Source organism: Pipra filicauda, unplaced genomic scaffold (genome assembly GCF_003945595.2).
Source record: "Pipra filicauda isolate LSUMZ 115617 unplaced genomic scaffold, ASM394559v2 scaffold1_size10287979_pilon, whole genome shotgun sequence".
NCBI lineage: Eukaryota > Metazoa > Chordata > Aves > Passeriformes > Pipridae > Pipra > Pipra filicauda.
The window spans coordinates 6,809,824-6,824,337 of NW_024104310.1; positions in this window are offsets into that span (position 1 = coordinate 6,809,824).

Below are 14,514 nucleotides of genomic sequence, written 5' to 3' on the forward strand. Positions count from 1 at the left end.
TTTAGGAAAATTAGTCTGTGGAATTTTATAAACACCGGTGCTCCTAAATTCATTGAAATCAATGGAAAATTTTAGTATTAATGACATCAGAATCTTGCCCACTGTGCTTACTGGAAAAGCTCACTTTGACCTTAAGTAGAGGAAAAAGTACAAGATAAACAGCCTACATTCTGTCTCTTAATCCTTACTCAACATGGAAAAAAGTAGAAAAACTTTAGGAAAAAACCATTAATATTGTATTTTAATATGCTTCTTAATTTAATTTAATTTAATACTTTTACTTTAAAGTTAAGAAGAAAATGCCATTCATTGTGGAGAAAAAAATAGTTAAAAAAGCAAAGCGGGACTCTATTTGCAATTTGTAACAGGAAGGAATGTGCATGAAAAGACCTAAAGACTATTTTACCTATTTTTTTGTAATTTTTACAAGTATACTGAGAGCTTTTTCTACATCATGTCTGTCTGTAGTAGCCATTACACAGTATCTCTGTAATGTCTTTAGCTGATTTGGGCCCTCTTGAAAACAAGGACAAAACTCCCTTAATATTTTTTTTCTACTGCTCTTACACCCTGTTGCACCTCTTCATTCTATTTATCTAAATTACTGTGACATCAGATTCTCTATGGCATTTCCTAATTTCTCAAATAGTGACTAATATAAAGCGGAATGCAATTTTGTCTATACATTCTAACTACCCCACATGTAAACAGGACAGTTACACATTTGTCTTTCTAAGCATCTCATAAATCACACTGTTTCCCAGACCAGAAATTTATCACCTTTAAACTGCTACTACATGCATACTTGTTCTATAGCTAATGACATCCTTCTCCAGCATGGAGGTTTTTAGAAGTGCTGCATTTTCCTTTATTTTTTAAAATGACAAGAGGATTAAAAAAAAAAGAATGGTTAGATATTAATTATCTATACCTCTTTCTAAGTGGGTTGTCAGCATGTACATTTCTGCTTTTCCTGCGTGTATATTCATGCACTCAAGACTGACAAATTTATATCTCAGGGAAATTTATATGCGCAGGGAACAACTTTAAGGCACCCTCTTTTATTTTCCCTCCTTTCTTCTTTCTCATGTAATTCATGCTGATGTAAAAAGAAAGGCACACACCCTAAAATACCTGTTTCTCTCAACATCAGAATTTCTGGAAAGAGGGAAAAGAAGGAAAAATCTGGTGGCCTCAAAGCAATGAATGTAGGAATATACATAAAAACATATCTCAAAGAACACAGTTTCAGCCAATTTCAGGAAACTCAACACAAATGGCAAAAAAAAAGGCTGAGTGCCTCCACTTGTGGATGTCGAGGTGGTGGCTAAAGTATTCTCAACTGTTTTGGTGGAGATGCCCATCTGGTTTAGCTGCAGTTCACTGTGTTTGCAGTGCCTTGTGTTCCACCCAAACCAACAACGGCTCCTGAGAAGACAGCAGCTGAAGAACACGTGTACTTGGATGCACAGGGAAGCTATTTTTGACTGAGGATCAGCATTTCTCTTGCTGAAAAGTTGCAGGTGTGCTCTTATCCAGAAGGACAACCAACACCAGTACGTCAAACAGGGACAGCAGAGACTGGGGTGGCAAGTCTGGCCTGAAACAAGCACAAGAAGAGCTGGAAGGAAGGACAGGGCTCTTGGACTCACTAGAAGCTCACAGGCCAGAAGAAGGTCCCTGGCAGACTAGGGCCATATGAATCCCTACTGGCAAACCCCACCTGGCGAGGGTTGTGAGTGCACCAGCAAGTGCTGCAACTCTGTCCCCACAGCCTTGGGTGCTCAGCTGCCTGTGTTCAGGGTCAGCTCTGATAGAGTGGAGCTAGGACCTTGGATCAGACTGCTCTGGAAACTGCTGTGTTGGAGGAAATGCTAAATAAGAAGGCAAAAAAACCTGAGAAGCCTCATGCGGGTCTCTACCCATTGGACCTGCTGCTCAGGTCCTTGCTACATCGCTTAGGATTCAGTTCCCCATCCCTTCTTCCCCCACTCCCCATTTCATGGTTATCGGCTTTAAATTAACACTTTCATTAGTATGTTTGGAGCTCTTGGCAAGTAAATCACTTGCTGATAAACTTGGTGCTAAGTGTTTGCTGGTAAAGAAGATGGGAGCCTTGCAGTATCTTATCTATTGATACTATAGCACTGACACTACACCTGTTGCTACGTATGGCTGATGGATCTTCTCCAGGGAGGGCTTTGGGATATTCCCAGGCATGACAAACTTTGAGTTTTCAGATCACTGGGATGAACCTTCCAACCAGGCAAGGAGTCGACAGTGAATATTAAACAGGGTAGCAAAGATGTTTTCCCTGTGACAAATAAAATTCTGGACTTTCTACAGAAGCGACAACTGATGAAGGGGTCAGGAGAGCTGGTACACTGACCGACTTCGTGCTTTGCATCTGCAATATCACCAAGCCCAAGCCAAAGCCAGAACTCCAGAGGTTTGGTTGACTCAAAGGGAACTTTTCCACATGTGTCTTCAGATCCAGAGCTCCTTCTACATCAAGAACTAAACTGCACCAGAGGTTAGGGCTTGGCATTTCTTTCTGCTGTTTGTATTGTGAAACTGTTTACACAATTCCTGGTGTGGTTTTGCCCCATGTGAGCCACCACAGTCCCAGACAATGCTTGGTCACATTTTAGTGCATATTTTAGGCCAGAAACAATTCAAACACTCAATTGGGTTGCACACAAATGGATTTAGAGATGAAAGAGTTTAACCCCATGGACGTGAGATATGTCTTGCCAGCAAGACCCAGGAATAAATAATGGGTACCACCCATTTGGTTTACTAATAAAATGATTTTTTTTCATCATCTGAAACTCTGTCCAGATGTCTCCTTTGTGAGCCTGCTGCTGATGCAAAGTGAAGCAATTAATCTTTTCACCCTCAATATGAGCAATATCACCCTTTTGAAAAGTCTGGATGCTGCAAAGCAGTTGGGCAACAGAGCTCTCTACTGGTTATCATTCTGACTAATAAACAAATAAAATTTAACTTGACTGAGACCAGAAGATAGTAAGCCAGTATCCTAATGAGAATTACCAATGGCAAACTTTATTAACAGTTTTTGAAATACTGTGTTCAAGATCCTCAAATCCTTAGCGATTTCCCAGCCTTCTCTGTTCTTTAATAGCAGCAAATAGTTATTAAGAACTTTGGTCCTGAAATATTTTCAGATGGGTTTTGATATTTTAAGGCAAGATGTTCACCTGCGGTGGAGGCAGGTTCTGATTGGAATCTCCTTCCTGCCCTGAGAAATTCAAGGAAAAGGACTGCAGGAGAACTGAATTGTACAACTCCAGGGTATGATGTTAAACACCTACTGGTCTGGAGTAACAGACCTGACAGCTTTTCACTGAACATGTACTGATGCAGAAAGATGGGAATGGAAAGAAAAGAGAGGATGGCTTTGACATCTCGAACAAAGACTCAAAATGTTTGTTTTGGTGCTAAAGGCCATGCCAAGGTCCTCAAGCACAAAGCACAGTGGTACTGTCAGTGCTGCCCACTTCTAACAGGTTCGTGCTGTTCTTGAAGATCTCACAGTGACTGAAGGTGGGAGAACACTGTGAGCTTTAAAGGGGTTGAGGCAGTAGTGGCACATTGTTCTCTCCCTGGAGAATAAAGGGATAACTTGCTGGAAGCGGTGAATCAAATTAATCCTTTTCAAAGTGTAAGAACTTGGTTTAAGCATTGAAAAAGGACCCTACGAAAGGGTGCTGTACTTGACAATTAAATGAAAATGCACAGGAAAACTTCAAGACAGCAGCCAACCTACCTTTTACACAGCCCTACAGTAGAAGTCTTTTCCAACCCAATCGATTCTATGATTCCATGATTCTATGATTCTAAGTCTTGGATTTGGTAGAAACAAAAGCATTTCTCAGGAATGTAGTCTTATCCCAAACAATGGAAGGAGTGGCTAAGTTCACCAGAGCAGAAAAATCACTTCCATAAGTTATAAACAGTCTGTCAGAAAAGTTGTGGTCATGTGGCACATGAAGAGCCAAAGCCCAAGAAGATTTAGACAAATCTGAATCATACTGTTCATAACTCTCTGGCCCCAGTCACTGTCCTTTCCAACTTCACCAAATTACCTCAGAGCTTGATCAGATTGTCCACGTGCCTATTTGGAAAGAGTGACCAATCTTCTCAGAGTGAAGTTTCCGTATTTACCTACAAAAAGTGCCATGAAAAAGAAGAGTCTTTTTAGAAAAAGTGAATTTGGAAATATTTTCTTAAGTGTACATCTTAAAAACTTATAAACTCTAAGTGTATGGATTTCTTCAGATAGATGTTTGACTTTTTTTAATATATCAATGGATGTACAGGTTTTCTCATACATATGCCATCCTTCATATGCCATTTTTAGCTTCAAAGTTCTTACAGTTTTAACAGATCATGTGTTTGGCAGTTCTGATGCACAGATTAATGTAAAATCAACCATTTAAAAAAGAGACAAATCAGGCACCAACCACGCAAACTATGCCAAGGAAGAAGTTAGCCTTGGAGGAGAATGAGTTTGTTTACTTTTCTCCAAGTACCACAACACCTTACTTTGAATCATGACTGCTTAAATACCTTGTTTCTGAATACATGCTTGGACAAGGAGTGCTTCTGCAATTAATGAAGTACTGTTGCTGGGCATTAAATAAATGTAAACTCTGTCAATGGCATGTGTTACTGGAAAGCTGCCAGTTCAGATCTCTCTCTGGGACACAGATGCCTACATTTCTCCAAACTTCTCCCTTAAATCTCCAAACTGATGCTCCCACTCTCACCCTGAGATCGTAGCAAACCCCTGAGCTCTACTAAATGCACAGAGCTCCCTTTGTTGAGCAGTGAGCAAGAGAATCGATGAGTCGTGCCAGATGTTGGCTGTGCTGTTTAACACCATCCACAAAGAGGCACCTGCACTGTGGTGATGATGGCAAATAAAATAGAGAGCAATATTGATAAACAGCATTTCCTTTAACAACCATGCTCTGGAAGGAACCAGCCCTTTGAGGGCTGGCAGCCAGCTGGCGAGGATAATTTGTCAGAGGAGCATTAGGGCATTGGCTTGTGGGCTCTCCAGTTACAGGTATTTACATAGCTCAGAAGTGATGATCAGCTGTGCCAAGGGTAATGTTACAGACACGGCTGAGCTGCTCTAACAGCTTGTTCCCACAAAAAGAAGTGACTTGTTATCACTCTATTCCCGGCACCAAATTCTTCACTTGCCTTGAGCTCTGGAACTTTTCCTCTCACATGGTAAAATGATTTGATTCACTAACACCAGGGGAAACTATATTCCTATTTTTGCTGGTTGTTTCTCTGTTGGTTTGGAAAGCTGAATCGGGCAGGTGCAGAACTGGATGATTTTCAGGCTCTCTGCAAAGAGGCAGGTGAGACCATGTGGCAAGAAGCAAGACACGGGAAGAGTACAACCTTCCCATTTCATCAGAGCAAGTTCCTGAGGGGCTTTGAATTTCTAAATAGACATCAGTGCTCAGAAGTAAAAAATATTGCACATCTAAATAATGAACATTTTACTGTTATTTTCACTCAGTGCTCCAAACACAGTCCTGTGCAGGCTGAAAGATCTGTGACAGATACTCTCTACTGTGTCTTCACACACATCCCAGTCACCTTCACCTATAGAGACCTACTCTGGAGCAAACAAAAAGAAAATAGTAAAGGTGTAAACAGACTCCAGTTACAAACAATTTGGGTTACAAACTGAGCTTTAAAGCAGTCGCACGAACTGCACAGAGGTTTTGCTCTGAAATTCCAAAATCCACAAATATTCTTTTACATGCCTTACCAGCAGAAGAGTCCTTTGAAGTAGTTATAGCCAGATTCCAAAAATTATTGTTTATTCATAACTTCAAAGAAAAATGTAGTTTTATTAAGGTTAATGTTTTCTCAGCAAATCAACTCATCTTTCCTAGGCTGAATAGTTACACAAAAATTATAAAGCAATAAAGTACATTTTATCTCTATCTTACAAAAACTTTGATGATTTCAAATCTGGAAAAATTTAAATATTGACTTAAATCATGCAGACTTTATTTTGTTTTGGTTTGTGTCTGTAATTAATCAGATACAGCAATACTGCTTATCTCTTGGGAAAAGGGTAAGGTTTTTAAAAGAAATAATGGCAGAGCCACAGAACCAAAAAGGATCCAGATGCTGCTGGCATCTCCAGCTTCTAGAAGAAGAAAGCTCTTCCAAAACTGTCAGAGCTATTCATACTCTAATGTTACACTACAGAAATTTCTATAAAATCCTGGATTTTACTCTCAAGAGGATATTTTGGTGGAATTAAGAAAACAATTTTCACACTGTCATGATTAAGTTTTTTAAAACTTGGAGTGAAAATCTGAATCAACAAAAAACCTTCAATCTTATTTAATGTTCTATACCTGTGATTTTCCCCACAACATTCTGGTAAAGGTTTATTGACTGTTCATACTTCTGACTTCTGATCATAAGATCTGCCAAAAGCTTGTAAAAATAAAAGGAGGTTTACAAATAAAAAGCCCTACATATGAGCAGGCATTAAACAATGTTCAATTTTTTTTTTACTTTAAATACTATCAGAATACATAATTAAATAACTAATACCATCCCAAAAGCATGTGGGACATTTCCACTTTCTAGGAAGAGAGAGTTCCAAACCCACTGTTGGGTGTCATGGATCAGTGTCACCACTTTGGTGACAATTACTCACAAACCCCAAAGATTTCTTCTATATGTATTGAATGAATATTTTTTTCTGTCCTACAAAGACTGTATTTAGGGGATACAGACCTCTGATTTTCATAATTTCATTGCTTTACTTCTTTTCTATGACTTTTTCTGAAAAAACATTAGTGATGCCAACCTATCTCATGAAGCAATTTCCTGATTAGTATTTTTATGTAAAAATAGCAAGCTGGTGTGTAGACTGGGGAACAGTTACTCCATCTTGACAATCAATCATCCAAATTAAAATAAGCCAACTTCATTATTATCTGAGAAAATAAGAAGTAATTAAAAAAGAAGTATTTAGATAACAATTGTAATAAATATCAAGAGCCTCTAATTTTCTCTCTCCTGTGTTCTGTCACAGAAGACAGAAACAGAGCAAATCAATTTTTTCCAAAGCAATTTCAATCTACTTTTATAATTAAATCAAAGATAGATTTCCCCATTAGCACAACTATTGCAGTATCCGAGTAATTATGAATAATCAGCCAAGGGTATTCTTTGCTGATTTTTCTTGTGCATCATTAATTATCTGAAGTGGCAGGGCTAACATAATTTCTGTCATGAATAAACAACTAGAGGAAACACAAAGGAAGTCAAGTACAATAATAAGGAGATGGCCACTCTTTGAAAATCAGAGCAATCCTGGAAAATGTTCATAGCTGTTCTATTTAAATGAAACTGCATGTGCTTGCTTGCAAGACATTAAAGCTTGTGATATGTTGCATATCATTAATTCTCAGTAAAAGTGTAGATTGAATTCATACTTAATTCAGTGCAATTTTCTGCCAGTTAATGGCCCTGAGAATCAAACATTCACAAATGTAAATGGGAGTTTTTCCAAACCAGTACTTTATGCTCTTTAAGAACTGGCTTTTGCTGCAAGTAGAAAACCATACCTGAGCAATTTTCCTTTTTGTTAAGTGTGACCCGATTTTTGCATTGGTAATAAGATGCTCTCTTCTGACGATTTGCTGTATTACATATGAATTTTTAAATATTTTTCAATTTGATACATTTTTTCGAATAGATAAATAAGGACAAAAGTGGCTAGCGTGGGTGGATTTTCTTTTTATGTTTGTGTTCCTGTTTGGCTGTTATTCCATTCTAATGTGAGGAATGTGATTTAAGAATTCCCCCCTGGTAATTCCACGGTTTTGAAAAATCAATAAATATTAACTTTTCTATATTTTTTGAGGATGTGATACCAAGAGAACAATTACTCTCACCTTGTATATAGAAATTATGAATGAGAGGTTGATTGAGATTTTAAAAAATACATTCTCTATTGTTGGAGCGTATGTTAATGAACTTTTATATCTTTCAGCAGCTTGTACACAGTCCTTCTGATTCTGATGGTGCTGGACAATAATCAGTGCTGCCAGCTTCTGCTCAGAAGAAATTGAGCCTGGTTGCCCCAAAGGATCATGTTTCAGTGTTCTCTGTTGTATTTCAAAAACCTGCAGCAACAACGAAGAGAGATTCCTGAAAATGGAATTACAATTGCAACAATTTCTGGCGGTTTTTCAGAGCAGTTTCTTTTATGTCTGTGTGTTGTTTGGGCATCCACTGAGGAGCAGACATCTGCCTTGAAACTGCCTTTCTCTGGTTCAAACCAGAGATCTCAATTCAGTGACTGGGTGGAGAGCAGCTCTGCAGAAAAGGATCTGGGAGTCCTGGTGAACAACAAATTGGACACGAGTCAACAGTGAGGCCCTGCAGCAAATAAAGCCAACCATGTGTTGGGCTGAATCAGCTGAAGTGCAGCCAGCAGGTCAAGGGAAGCAATTCCCCCTCTGTATCCAGCAGCTGTTGCAGTGCATTCCTGCATTGCTCTGTCCAGTTCTGGGCTCCCCAGTGCAAGAAAAAACATTCATGTACTGGAACAAGTCCAGTAAAGGGGCTATGATGATAATAAGGAGGCTGAAGCCTAAAGAGTTAATCAGCTCATACTCTGTATCCCTATGGAGTGACTCAGTCACTTAAACATAGGCTTATAAAGGCTTAGAAGTCCCCCAGAGTATCTGACACATCTTCACAGGGCTGACAGTCTGACATGGCCCAGGGAAACTGGCTCTAGGCAGCCCCTGCTCGAGCCCTGGCGTTGGACAAGGTGACCTCCAACGTCTCTTGCAACCTTGACCATTCTGTGGGAGACCCATTCACTTCCAAAGCTTGGAAGTGACTGAATCCAAACACTATTCAAGTTACTTCAGTGTGCTGGTGACTGCATTACTGCCCCACTGCTATCAACCCAGCTAAGCTGCTTCTGCATCCAGCAGCACAGCTTAAATGCTGGAAGATTTCCAAGGGCTCTGTTTGTACAGGAAATACCTTTGCCTACCAACCCGAGCAGTTCTGATAGCACTGGTACAGTAATGGACACAAAAGAATAAACTGCTTAGTCTCTGCAAGCCTCAGTAATAAGAAAGACTTTTAAACACAGCTATACTGAATTTAGCACTCTAGAGCTTTGGAAACACCAAAACTCTCTTTACCAGTGAGCATCAATATGTTATTTATATCAAAAGAAAATTCTCTCTTGTAAATACAACAGGGAGCTTGAAACATTGTAGTACAGAAAAATCCACAAAATCCTGAACCCTTGTCTCTGCCTGGCAACTTTTAAATGTACAAATATCTGTCTTTATAAAAGATTCAATTCTTTACAGGTTCTGAAGAGGTGATACTGTTAACAAGGTGATGATAATTTAAATAGTTTATGCATGAGGTATATATGAAGATGTTGTCTTATCACTGTTAGGGAAACAACTGCTTTCAGAATTCCCATTTATGAGCATCCTGTGTATGCCTTCCAAGAGGTATAAATAAATGTGACTGGAGGTCTTGACAGTTTTATTAATATTTGCCAGTGAAGCGGATAATACCACTGTGGATGAGCTTTACCACCTGTTCCAGAAAGGCACCAGCATCACATCATTCATGTGTAACAACAAACAGCCTTGTTCAGGTTCTCAAGTACCCTGAGGCATCTCAGCTGCCACTGAAAACCTGTGTTTAAGCAAATTAATTAGGCCTGTAGGCACTATATAGAGATCTTAATGTTGACCTGACCACCCTAGTCAGCACCATTCCACCAAGGACAATGATTCTGCCATCAAGTAGCTTCCAACTCAACAGCAAGTCCACTTTGTTCAAAACAGATCAGGTAACAAAGGGCATCTTTTGAAGAAAGTTCAGCATCTTTAAAAGATTGAAAAAGATCTTATTTTTTCAGGACGATAAAGGTCCTGCAAATCAACTGCAAAAGTTCAAGAGGAAATGAATTTCCTTAAGAAAATGCATTTTAAAGAGATTTGATCTACTAGATGCTCTGCCACTTAATTTTGAATATTGAATTTCTGTAATCTATCCTTAGTAATGTTTCCTTCTTACCTCCAATTATTTTTACCAAAACATTAATGCTTGTTTAGGGTCAACTTCTTTGCTCATCTTAAAATTTATCATAGGCCTACTATTATACAAAGATTTTGTTTCGACAATGGCAAGGAACTAATCTTCCATTAACTTTTTTCATCATTCTTAATTTAACTAATTAAGCTCATTCACGGAACTTCCTCTATTTTGCAAGCTTACTTCTGAACCTTACTGAGTTCAGGCAGTTAATATTTAAAAACATTTACCCTTTAGAAAGTTTGAATGGTTATTCCTTTCTAATTTCTGACGAATTCTACAGAAAACAGTTTGGAAAGGGGCTAAAGATCTTTATTCACACACAGCCCTTCTGCCATACTGAACAATTACTTGTACACTGGACACGCAAAATCTTTAATAAGAGCTACAGCCAAGAGTTGCCTGTTTTTCTCCACTGATTGAGAAAAAAGGAATCTACAACTAATTCAGCTGCAGCTTTTCAAACTGTATCTACATATCTAAATGTAGAACAGTCAGCACACATTTCACATTTACATAGGAGCCTTTAGAAAAGACTGATATTGCAGGCAAGCTGTAATTGCTAAGCATAGAAAGAGCTTTGAAAAGTAATCATTTAAAGTTTACAGTTCTCTGCAAAATCTGCCAGTTCTGTATTATATTGTTTTAGTTCTATTACAGTGAATGATAAATGACATTTCTTTCAAAAACCAGAATCTGCAAAAGCCAAGTCCTCATAGAGATATCATTGTGTGGAAATGCCATAACACTGCAGTATTTGTAGTGACTTAAAGCACTTTAACAATCATACTATACTTCTTATGATCTGCCAGTTTTTATGGTTTTAACCTTGCATTACCAATTAGCTGTTTTTTATAATTTACTGAATTTATTATAAAATGAAAATCCTCTGTTGACAAAGTATTTCAAAGAATGCCTAAAATATAGCTCTTAGACATTTATTAGCAATAATACAATCATATTTTCACTGTCTAATACACAGTGAACAGAACAAAATTAAAAAAGTAAGATTTCAAAAAGTATTTATTCAGAAACTTGACAACAATTTTCACCCACCAGTTATGGAGTAGCCAGTTTTCATGACACGAATATGCCACCTTTGTTCAGTGTCACGTGGGACCAGACAGTCTCCTTTTTCTGTTTTCAGAAACTTTTTTTAATGCAACTGTTTCCTGTACAACACAACTAATGAGGAAAGAATAATCACAGGAAGAAGAGGCTGGAAAATCTTCTTGGACCTTTTTGTCAGTTGGTCAGGATTTGCCTGTTAGTGGAACAGTCTGTAAGACCTGTTCAGAAAGCCTTTTAATTCCAGGCTCCTTGCCTCTGGCATATAACTACATCAAAGTCATTCCAAAGTTACAAACAAATGTAAGTAGACTTGATGAAACAGTTTTACCCCAACCATTATTTTATTTTCCCACTGCAGAAAAAAAAAAAATTCTTGCTCATCAGAAAATGTTTTGGAATAATGTAAAATCTGGATAATTATAATCTGTACAGTATACATTAGTTTTTTTTCATATTTATACATTCTTATATTTTGATAAAAGTCTGATGATCTCATTTTACTTTTTTAATAGTGAGGACTTCTGCCTTGCTACAGATGAAATGCCATTGATACACTCCTTCCCTAGATCCAGGAGACATTTCTAGCTTTCTGTCAAGTCCTTCATCATTTTTATCCGTTAGCCATAAAAACATTCCTGCAAAATATAATTCATTAGTCTCTGCGTTCTTCCTGCTTCTTTTATTTTCCAGCTTTAAACCACCTTACCAATCTAGAAATAAACATTCAGAGAAAAATGTGCTAAATGTGTTAAATTTTGAAAAGTCGTGTAATAGCAAAAGCAGTCAAATGAAAAAAAGCCTCCCAATCCTGAAACACACATACTTTTTTCAGATTTTGACAGATGGTGTCAAATCTGAAATCAAAATTGTTCAGCATTTGCAGATTGGGTAGTAAAATAGTAGTAAGTTTTCTTCTTTAGAAAGTATATCTTAAAAAAATTAATCATTTTTGAAAACAGGGACACTGAAAAGTAATATGGAATTCTACCCTGACACAGAATGTAAATCTTCCATGACCTTGTACAGAACTTCATCTCAGTCCCCACTGCTGAACCTTGGGTCACTCCTGTGTGAGCTGCAAGTGTTCCATGTCTTTCAGGATTTTTGTATTTCTAAAATTTATTACCTCTTGCAGAAGAAGTAGCTACTAGTTGGTGTTCTCCTCTAGAGTCTGAAATACTCTTGTGCCGCCGTTCTAGAAACACCCACACAACACTCAAAGTAAATCTTTAGTGTAGCACGGAATCCTCTTCAAGGGATCTACATGAAAACAAAACTTGATTTCTCTTCATGAGAGTACACAATGTGTCACTACAGATTCTGCTATGCAATGCTGCTCTTTAATAATTCATTAAAGTCTCTGAGCTTTGGGTAAGCTGACAAATTTCATATGGAAGCACTGCTCAAGTGTTGAATAAAAAGGAACTAAAGTATTTTTCTAAATAAACAAAACTGATGCAAAAGAGTGGTCCAGAGCAGATTAGATTTTTTCAGTAACTTTAGTGACAGCAACACTAATTTTTGTACTAGTCTATTTAGTAAATTAAACTTAAAACATACCCACATCTATCAAATCACCCCTAGATTTCTTTCATACTACAACTCCTAATTTAACCTGAATAATAGCATGAAACACTGGGCTAATGCAATGCCAAGTTTCAAACTGTTGCAACTTTTGACAAGTAAGATGTAAAAGCACAGGGGGAAAAAAAAGACCACCTTATCTATATTTTTACACCTTTTGTCATCTCACTCCTTATCTCTCTTTCCAGGGCTTTTAGAACATGAAGAAAAGCAATGTCTGGGTTTTTTTTTTTTATCACTCTTTGGATGTTCTTTCCATTCAGTGATCGTTGGCTTCTAACATCTATCATCTTTTAACCACTCATTGAAGTAAATACATCTTACAGTATTGCTGCTTAGTTTCCTTAAAAAACCCTGATAAAGTTTTTTTTTTTTTTTTTTGAAATCTAAGCAACAAGATCACTTCTTTCTGTGTGTTTGTTAACACCTTTAGGAACTGCAACAGATGTGTGAGATGGGATATCCCCTTATCAGGGTCACGTGACCTCTTCCCAAGAACGTAATACTCAGACATCCAGGAAAAAAATATTATTTATTATAGCTTCTATTACTTTGTTGAGACTTACAGACCCCCCCCCCCCCTTCAGATTTGTACTAGAATTCCTTCCAAAAAGCAGGGTATTTGGTACTTTCCACTCCCCTGCAGCCAATGTGCTTTAAGCAGTTCAATACAACTTCTTATGCTGTGCTATCTCATTCCCCTGTTCCTCCAAAGAAATTGGGAAAGTATCACCTATTCCTGCAAGTTTACTGTCCGTCTTGTCTCTTTATGGGCTTTTTGACCTCCACCTTGACAAGAGACAGATGCAAAGAAAGGTTTGGGGATGGGAACCTCTTCATTGCCTTCCATGGTAAACACAAATGCAAAGAATTCCTGTATATATTTTTTTTTTGCTATGATCTTATAGTTCCAAAGAGCTAATTTTATACTGGGATCAGACTCTCTTCTCTGGCATCTTCTTTTGGTATGACTGAAGAAACATTTCTCATTTCTATTTGTAGAAACACAATTACACCACCCACACTACGGTTCTTCATTGGCTCACCTGTTATAAAAAGTATGGGGGAGAAAAGCAGTTTAAGAAAAAATACAATTATGTGGTAAGGTTCCTAAATTTACACAGCAAGAAAAAAAAAAACCCACAAAAAAACGTTTGGCACAATTTTATTTTTTTCTGAATGCTTACATGCACTTCTGCCATCTGCTCAATAAATGTGCTGCACAGATCTGCAGTCACAGCTTAGAGACAACTCCAAGAAAAAGTTACTTAAAGAGGCTCCTGAGAATATCTAGATCTTTCTTTGGAGAAAAATAAGCCAGCGTGTGTGGCTTTCATGCATAATTAGCTACTGAAGCGACAGGGAAATTAAGAGTTTGACTTGGAAGCAAAGGCAGAGGATGGAGAAGCAGCTCTTTTATGTCTTTATGCATCACACTTTAACCACAGAAATTATGTGGATGGATCCTTTGGAAAAATGATATTTTGGAGGTGAGAGCAGCGCTACCAAGGAGTTTTACTGAAATGGATGCTTTTATACCTGAAATGAAATTACCCACACAGGAAATATAACTGGCACTTTATCTATAATAATACAATAACGCTTCAAATTAATACTGCTACTTTGAAAACTCTCAGAACTTTTCCATTAGCGAGCTGGAGGCAGAATCAGAAGAATTCATCCCAAGTAAAACACAGGCAT